General features: G+C 39.4%; 1 long non-coding RNA gene across 1 annotated transcript in view; it reads right to left on the bottom strand.

The window, feature by feature from the left end:
- Positions 1–242: 242 nt before the first annotated feature.
- The window catches only part of LOC112474567, a 28,683-nt gene continuing 19,024 nt past the window's right edge, over positions 243–9,901 (bottom strand). Inside the window, exon 3 of the long non-coding RNA XR_003044406.1 lies at positions 243–512. This is a non-coding gene — a long non-coding RNA (uncharacterized LOC112474567). The remainder of the gene's footprint in view (positions 513–9,901) is intronic.

Below are 9,901 nucleotides of genomic sequence, written 5' to 3'. Positions count from 1 at the left end.
CAGATCTACTAAAGCTGAATATATGCACTCCACATGGCCCAGCCGTTCCCTCCCAGGTAGATACCAAACAGAAATGCTTACACGTGTTCACCAAAAGACATGAAGTTCACCAAAAGACGTAAAACTCAGAACTGGAAATGACTCAAATGTCCATTATATCAGTTTTTAATTTTATTTATTTATTTATTTTTATTGCTGCATAAAAAATTGTCACAAAATTAGTGGCTTAAAACAACACACATTTTTAATCTTAGTTTCTGAGATTCAGGACCTTGGGCATGGACTTTGTTTCAGAATCTCAAAAAGCTGCAACCCAGAAGTCTGCTGGGCAGCGGGTGCATTCCGAGGCTCGCCTAGGGAAGGGTCCATTTCCCAGCTGGTGCGGCTCTTGGCAGAATTTAGACCTCTGTGGCTGTAACACTCAGGGCCCCAGTTTCTTGCTGGATGTCAGCTGGAGGCTGTCCTCAGTTCCTTGCCACATGGGTCTCCTCAAAGCCAGCAAGGGAGAAAGTCTACTGGCAAGATAGAGGATGTAATCATATGTAACATAATCATGAAAGTAAATTCCACACCCTTGCTGCATTCTGCTGGCTGGAATCATCACACACCCTGCCCACTATCACAGAAGGGACTACACAGAGGCATGATTACCAGGAGGTGGGCATCACAGGTGCCACCTTAGAGTCTGTCCACCATCAACAGTAGAATGGATAAATAAAACGTGGAATATCATACGGTGGACATCCACAGCAGTGAGAATGAGCAATCTTGACCTCATGCAACAATATGGATGAATCTACATATAGTATAAAGTGAAAGAAGCCAGACACAAAAGAGTTCATGCTGTGCGATTCCATTATTTAAAATTGTCAAAATCAACCTCTGCTGTTAGAAGTCAGGTTGGGGGTTACTCAGGGGTGGGAGATAAGATGCGTGGGGAGTTTCTTGATCTGGATGCTGGTTACAGGGGTGTGTTCATTTACTAAAAACTCATCATGATAGGTTCACTTCTCTGTATATCTCTTACGTATCTTATGCAAAGTAAAAAAAAAAAATTTACTCAAGAAGAAGTAGAAAACCTGAATAACCATAGATGACATCGAAATAATAAAAGAGCTATGACCATTCCCTAACCACACCCTCTCAGAGGCACCTTGAACTGAGCCATAAACATGGCTTGGTTCTCCCAGCTCTCCATGAGGCACATAATCCTTCCCCCGCTTATCACTAGCTGAGAGTTACACACTGCATTCAAAATATAAATTCCACTCCACGCAATGGCCCACATGACTCTCCGTGTCCCAACCCCTGTCTAGTTGCACCATCTCATCCCCTGCCACGCCTGCTGCTCTGAGGTCCCAGTCACACTTGGCATCTCTCAGTCCCTCTAGTGTGCCAGGCTCTTTACCACCTCTGGGCACCTGCACACACTGTTCTCGCTGCCTGGAACATGTGTTCGCCTCGTTCTTCAGCTGGCTGGCTCCGCCACATCGTGACCTCGAGAGAGTGGTTGATCCTTGCTCAAACCATCCCTTACCCTTACCACTTGCTGGGTCCTTCTTTCTTCGGTCAAAGCCTTTTATTTTCACCATCGCATCTATCACAAATATAACATTATTTTATTGACTTATTTTTTAATTTGTGTTTCCTTCCTCCCCACTAAGCTGTAAGTCCCACGAAGGCAGGGACCCCACGTGCCTTGCTCTCCACCCTACCGCAGGGGCTGCAGCTGTACCTGGCCCTGGTATCTGTTGGGTGAACAGCAGCACTTGGTCTTCTCATATCTCCCAGTTCACATGTCCTGAGAGAGAGGGACCAGCAGAGGCTGAGAAACATCTCTGAACCGTTTCCGGATTCTGAAGTAGTGTAGCTCTGACCCAACCAGCGACGGCCAGAGGAGCTGAGCTCTGGCAGTTCCTTCTGAAGGCAGTGGGAGGGGCTGTAGAAATGACCTTAGTGACATCCTCCAAAATTTCCCATTACATATTCTGTCACCCTCTGAGCCTAAGCCAACTCCTTGCCTACCCTTCTAAGTTGGATTTCTTTAGTTAAACCAACATTGTCCTGCATGTCTTTTCTTCCCTGGAAGCAGCGACAGGTGGAGGATTCCCAAGTCATTTGCACAGGCTGCAGGGAGCGAGAGCTCTCTGCCCTGTGTTCTCCTCAGAGCCTGGCTTTGGAGATGGAGGGAAACGGCTGTCCCCATGGGACAGGACATTAGTCACCTGAATTGCTATCATTTCTGACAGATACGGGGCAAAGAGAAACAGATCTGCTCCTTGAGTGGAAGGCTTTTCCCAAATGGAATGAGAAATGGCAGGAGTAAAAAGCAAACCAAGCAAACAAACGATAGTGGGCATTCTCTTTTCTTGATTACGCCCTCTGTGTTTTCAACTGCCAAGCACCGGGCTGTCTTAAAAAAAAGGCAACAGTACAGTCACATAAATGGTGGTGTTTGGCCACCAGAGGTATTGTTCTGAAATTCTAAACTACTAACTCACTCTCCTGCTCAAAGCTTGTCAACACCCCCTGTCACCCCAAACAGATTTTTCAGGAGTGGTTTGAGGCAAAAGCATTTTGGGTTTGGAGCAGTTGTGAGTTATGTCTCAAATAACTTGTTAGTCTTAAAAGTTAAAATATGGCTGTTTGCAGGTGACTTAAAATTTTTTAACTAGAAATTTGATTTTTTTTAATTAGAAATTTTAAAATTAGACATATATATGTTATAATAGCACAAACTGTAAACAGCCTGAATGTCCACACCAACAGGAGAATGCTGAAGAAATTGTGGTATATTCATACAATGGAATACTACTCGGCATTGAAAAAAAGAACGAGTTAATTGATACACATGACAGTATGGAGGAATCTCATAAACATAATGAGTAGAGAAAACTAGAAACAATGACTGTATATTGTATCTTCCATTTATATCAAATGAAAGGTCAGGGAAAACTAATCTACAGCAACAAAAGTCAGAACAGTGGTTACACCTGTGAAGGAGTGCGTGCACTCACTGGGAAGGGCATCTTCTGGGTGTTGGGAAAGTTCTGTACTTTTTTCTGAGTGGATTACACAGATGTCTATCTCTGTAAACCCCACAGAATTGTACACTTAATATCCGTGCACTGTAGCCTCACAAAAACACTGGCTTTGAAGTTACCCACATGGTAATCGTCACATTACTCTCACATGAATTGTGAAAAACTTTTGGGAAGATGAGAAGAAGGGGTCAGAGTTCGGGTGTTTGGTGTTTCCACAGAGGCTGTACTGACTGAGGCAATACTGACCATCCCTCTGACAGCTGGAGCCCCTGACCTGGAAAAAATAGTGGCTCTTCACCAAACCCTGTATGGTCCAGCCTCTTCTTCCCCCTGTGACCCTAGCACTTTCAGCTCCCCAAATACTCCCTGTGCTTTATGACTTCCAGGACTGCATGGCAATCAATTTCTGTTGTTTTAAACCATTCAATTTGTTACAGCAGCCAAAGGGAACTAATACAATTATTATGATTATTCCTGTTATGATTTTCCATCTCTCTTCCTTCCCTTTTTTTCTATCTGCCTTCGAGAAGATATTCATACATAAAAATCAACTGAAAATAGATTAAAGACTTGAACATTAAGACCTGAAACTGTAATCTCCTAGAAGAAAACATAAGGGAAAAGCTTCTTGACATTGGTCTTGGCAGTGATTTCTTGGCTATGATACCAAAAGTACAGGCAACAAAAGCAAAAATAGACAAGTGGTACTACAGCGAACTAAAAAGCTTCTGTATAGCAAAGAAATAACAGTGAAAAGTCAGCCTATGGAATGAGAGAAAATATTTGCAAACCACATATCTGATGAAGAGTTAATATTCAAAATATATAAGAAACTCCTACACTAAATAGCAAAGGCCCTAAATAACCTGATTAAAAAAGGGTCGAAGGATTTGAATAGACAGTTCTCCAAAGGAGACATACTAATGACCAACAGATAAATGAAAAGTTGGTCAACATCACTAATCGGCAGGGAAATTCAAATCAAAACCACGATGAGATACCAGCTCACATCAATTAGAATGGCTGTTATCAAAAAGAGATAACAAGTGTTGGTGAGTAGGCAGAGGAACTGGAACTCATTTTCACTGTTGGTGGGAATGTGGTCATTATGGAAAACAGTGTGGAAACTTCCTCAAAAAAATTAAAAATGGAACTACCATATGATTTACCAACCTCACTTCTGGGCATATTTCCAAAAGAACTGAAATTAGAATTTCAAAGAAATATTTTCCCTCATATGTTCACTGCAGCATTATTCACAATAGCCAAGGTATGGAAATTACTCAAATATCCATCGGATAAATGGATAAAGAAAATGTACTATATACGTACAATGGAATATTATTCAACTTTAAAAGGGAAGGCATCCCTGCCATTTGTGACAACTTGAGTGTGCCTGGAGGTCATTATGCTAAGTTACACAAACCAGACAGAGAAGGACAGATACCTCGTGTTTTTACGAAGTATTTAAAATAATCAAACTCACAGAAGCAAATAAGAAACTGAAGTTTACCAAGGCCTGCGGGGAGGAGGAAATGGGAAGTTGGCCTAGTTTCAGTTATGCAAGACAAGTAAGTTCTAGAGCTCATATTGCCTATAGTTAATAAGTGTATTGTGCATTTAAAAATTTGTTAAAAGGGTAGATCTCATGTTAAGTGTTCTTACCACAAAAAAGCAAAAAATTCAACCAAACCAAAAACAAGCAAACAAACACAAAAACCAAAGGGACATAAACAAACGTTTGAGGTGATGAATATGTTTATTACCTTGATTGTGGTGATGGTTTCACTGGTGTAAGTGTATGTCCAAACTCATCAAATTGTATGCATTAATTATGTATGGTTTCTCAATATACCAATTACACCTCAATAAATCGGAAAAAAAAAGATAAAGATTTGTTGAGCTTGAAAATCTGCCCCCTTTTCCTGTTTAATCTTCTTAGAGGGAGAACTTTGATGCCCACACCTTTATTTCCCCACGACCCAGCCGGCTTCATTTAGAATTCAGTGAAATTCTCCTGGGGCGTCCACGTGTACCAGGCTCACTGGGACAGGTGGGGATGAGGGTTGAGGGGGCTTTAAATGTAGATCTGGGCCCCACTTTAGACTTACTTATTTTAAATCTTAGGAGATGGGCACAGGGTATAAAAATCTCCATTTAAAAGAAAAAACACCACCTCGGAAGATTCTTACGTGAAAGTTTAAGAACCACTGTTTGGATGTAAAATGCATCCCAAATTCAATTTTTATGTATTCTTAATAAATATTGTAGCAAAATCTCCAAGTTCCAGAAGAGGGAGATGTTACTGCACATAAGAAAAAGTCTCTGGCAGGAAAATGAGATTTGACGAGCCCCTTTTCCAAGCAAGAAAATGAAGATGTTTTCTTTGAAAGGATGTCCACCTGTGAAAGGATTTCTCTACCACCCACCCTCTTAGAGCTCTCAGAGGAGAATCAAAGCACTTTGTAGGACAAATACTGGCTGATTTTGTTTACATTCCGAGAATTCGGGAAATTGTCACAGCACAATGTTGTTAAATTAGTAAAATCTTTGTTTTTAAGGAAATATTTTTTGACACCCGTTGCCATGTCAAATGTGTGTTTTCTTCTAAGTTGGTTGACTTTCATTGTCATGCCTGGCAGTGTTTTGAAGAAGCTATGGGTGAAGCTGTATGTTTCTTAATCTCTAGTTGAAATGAGAAATCGTTGCAAAGTAGCATTTCCTCTTGGACTCAATTTGCTCTGTTTCTGCTTCTTCACCGGTGAGGCTATATCCTGCATGAAGATTGCACGTATGGAAATTCTAACTGGAAGAGGGAGAGAAACTGACATATCGTCAGCAGCCGCTCTGTGCAAGCAATTTCTACATTGTAGCCCTTAGCCCTCCCAGATACTCTACAAAGTCTAAATTAGTTTCTCAGTTTTAAAGAAGGGTAGCTCAGGATTAGGGGGGCTAGAAAAATTGCCCAGGTCATTCAAGGAGTGAGGAAGTGTCTGAATCAAGATCTGAACATGGTCTAGTTGACTCAGTAGAAAGCAAAAGAAATAATCATCTTAACTTCCTGTTACCAAAACAAGAAGTTTATTACTTTTAGCCAAAAGGACAGAAATGTGACAAAAGAAATACTATGTGCATTATCTGAAAATGAGGTCCAGTCCTTCTCAAAACATATCCCAGAAAGTAAGCTCAGGGCACTGCCCAGCTGGGGAGTTTTCACACCCAATCTGACCCTGACCATCACAATTTCTCTCTTCCTTGGGTCAGTCTTATAGTTTCTGCCCAAGGTCTTTTTGGCAGGTAGTATGGTGGCCTCTAAAGATGACCACACATTTATCCCCAGAACCTGTGAATGTTTCCTTACTTGGAAAAGGGGACTTTGCAGATGTGGTTAAACTAAGGATCCTGAGATGGGGAGATGATCCTGGGTTATCTGGATGGGCCCAGTGTCATCACAGGGTCCTTGTAAAAGGGAGGGAAGAGGTTCGGAGTCAGAGAAGGAGAGATGATGATGGAAGCAGGGTCAGGAGCCAAAGGATGCAAGCACCTCTAGAAGCTGGAAAAAGGAAGGAAGTGATTCTCCCCTGGAGCCTCTGGAAGGAACCGAGCCCCGATGACACCTTGATTTTAGCCCAGTGAAATACACTGGGCTTCTGGCTTCCAGAACTATAAAATGATAACTGTGTTGTTTTAAGCCACTAAAGTTATGGCAATTTGCTACAGCGGCCATAGGAAACTGACACAGTCACCTAACATTTTTGATCATACATATCCATCAGCAAAAGACATTTGTCTTGCATAGATACATCATGTATATTACATAGCACACAAAAACATAGAAATCAAAAAGGAGAAAATAAAGAGGACATAAGAAATATTTCAAGATGCATTTTTAAGTTTAAATGCATGAACGGTATAAAAACTTTCGGTTATCATTAAAATCATTTGCATTAAAATATTAATATTTTTAATCAGAGAGAAGAATTGAACATGCTTCAATACACTTTAAACTCTAACACTTTTGATACCACAATTTAAGGACCTGATTCTAAGGTTCACTAGATTTTAATACATGGTTTGAAAGACTATCATAACTGAAAAATATTCTGCACAAAGATTCGTGGCCCTACGTGAAAGTAGATAACGATGCTTATTTTTCGATCCCAACTGCCAATTATACAAAAATTTTTGTTGACGTCTGGCTAGTAAATGTCCATGTTTCCCAATCTTGATGTTGTTATTGAAAACTAATTGAAAGGTACTTTTAAAAAATATTTTAAACAAGTGGGTTCAAAATCCACTAAAACTTTTTGAAAGATTTGTAGTTAGAACGATTTATTTTCAAGATTTTAGGCACACAGCTATGAGCACTTTAATAGATGATACATTTAAGTGTTTGTGTTTTTGAGAAAAGAGTGACATAATGAAAATCTTCCCCAAAATGCTTTCTCCATAGGAATTTGTTTTAGAAAAGCAGCCTTTCTCATTTGTATTAAGAATGGAATCTGTACATGACAGACTGAACATCCATTCTTTTGAAATTATTTGCTGTGTTATACATTCTTCGGAGCCACCTATCATTACAGAAAATGTCAGGAAATTTAAACATTTGTCATTTTGTTTTAAAAAAGTGTAAAGTCTTTAAGTTCAACTCTTCTAGTGCCTCTGTCTCGAGGTACCCAGTACGTCTGAGATGTTTCTTGCCATGTCTTGATGAGTCCTGGATTTCATCGGGTAACTGCATCAAGTGGCACTGGTGCATGGCATACTTCTTACTTAACCGATTTCTTTTCTTTCCTTGCTCCCTTTTCTTTTTGACCTTGGGTAGAGATGCTGGGTTAAACATATCCCTCAGTGTGTAACACACCATCATCACTGGTCCGCCCAAGATCTCTCATAAAAAAATTCCTCCCTTGTATCCCCATATGTCATTTCCACTTCTCTAATCCACCAAGAAACGCTTCTCCTGTAGGTAACATGGGGTTCAGGGGTACATGCCCTTGAAAAATATATATTATTGTTTTGTGTGATGTATCTTCGATGTAAGTGGTATTATATCTCATTGCTTTTTCTGCTGAGCCTCTGTTTTTAAATTCATTCACACTGCTGGGTGTGCACCTAAACTGTTCCTTCTAAACCCTTGCCATGGTATGCAACCCCGTATTTTTAATCTCTCTCTCAAGATGGACAACTAGTTTGCCTATGACTCCTTACCACCATAAAAATAATACATTAGACATCCTTGTACCTGCCCCTTTATAAAGCTGTGTGAGTCCTTCTTTGAAATAGAGACCCAAGAGTAGCACTGCTAGGCTGCTGGGCATGTGCTGCTAATAATTAAGTGACGGTTTTCTCCTCTCCAGAAGAGCTATGCCATTCACTTCTGCCCACAGGACATGAGGAGCCCATGTACCCACATCCTTGCCAACACTTGACATCATTCAGCTTTCTAACTGTTGTCAGTCTAATAGGCATAAAATGCTATCTCATTGTTTTAATTTCCATGATCAGTAACGAATTTGAGCATTTTTACACACGCTTGTGAGCTTTTTGAGTTTCCTCTTTTATAAGTTGCTTATTGATGTCTTAGTCCATTTTCCTATTGGGTTTATTCTCTTGTTCCTGCTTTTGATTTGCAGGACGTCTGTAAATAGTTGGTAATATGGTGGCTTCTAACCAAGTATGGCTATTGAAATGTGGCTGGTCCAAACTGAGATGTGCTAAATAATGTAAAATATATTTTAGAATTTTGAAGGCTCAGCATGAAAAAGAGAAAGCAAAATTCTCGTTAATAATTTTTTTTTAATATTGATTGAATGTTGAAATAGTAATATTCTGGATATATCAGGTTAAATAAAATATATCATGAAATTAACTTTATTATTTATTTTTATGTTTTTAAATGTGGCTACTAGAAAATTTAAGATTGCACAAGTGGCTCGCATTGTATTTCCAGTGAAAGTGCTGTGCTAGATATTAAGCCTTTGTCCATTTTAGCCATTGTAAATGTTTTCTCCCATTCTGTCTCCTTTTATCAATTTTATTTTTGAAAAAGCCTTTATTTTGAAAAAGCCTTAATTTTTGAAAAAGCCTTAATTTTGATGTAGTGAAATTCACTGATTTTGCCTTATGGTTGACACTTTGAAATGTGTTTTGAGAATTTCTTCCTCTGTCCTGGTTCCAAAGATATTTTCCTAAATTTTTCCTATTAGCTTTATAGTTTCATCTCTCACTTTTAACCCTTTAATTCATTGGAGGCCACTTTTATGTAAAGTGTTATGTGGGGTTCTTGTCTTAGTGAGTTTTTCTTACACTATTAAGCGATCTATCCTTTCCCCACTAATTTGTGGTGCTACTTTTACTGTATATTAAATTCTTAGACACACACACACATGCACACGCGCACATGCGCACACGCACACAGGCCTGAGCTCTCTTCCATTTCTTCGCTAGTTATATACTTAGCTTTTCCATAAAATATTCTTTTAAAAGGAGTAACATATTATTGAGAATATGTATCCCCTGGTACATTTTTCATTTAATGGCTCACAAAAAGTGGCCTTTTGTATATTTCTTTATTGAAAAAAAATCTAGCAAATGCCATTATCCGCACATTTTTTTTAAAAAAAATCTGTGCTGTCATCCAGTTGTATAGAAAACTTCCCACACAACATCCTTTCTTCTAATTCTAGTTTGTTCAAATCTTCAGTGTTTTCTATGTCTTTTCCACTGGCAATGCTGACAAAGAAATGGATTTTACTTCTTGCATTTTTCTTTATTTTACCCTTTCCTACTGCAGCAAGAAGAATAAGTATTTCCCCAATGGCATGTGTCTCTTCTGCCTTTTACTAAGAAATCTC

Source organism: Pteropus alecto, unplaced genomic scaffold (assembly GCF_000325575.1).
Source record: "Pteropus alecto unplaced genomic scaffold, ASM32557v1 scaffold7, whole genome shotgun sequence".
NCBI classification, from domain to species: domain Eukaryota; kingdom Metazoa; phylum Chordata; class Mammalia; order Chiroptera; family Pteropodidae; genus Pteropus; species Pteropus alecto.
The sequence above is the reverse complement of the archived record's forward strand: the minus strand, read 5'-3'. Positions and strand labels throughout refer to the sequence as shown.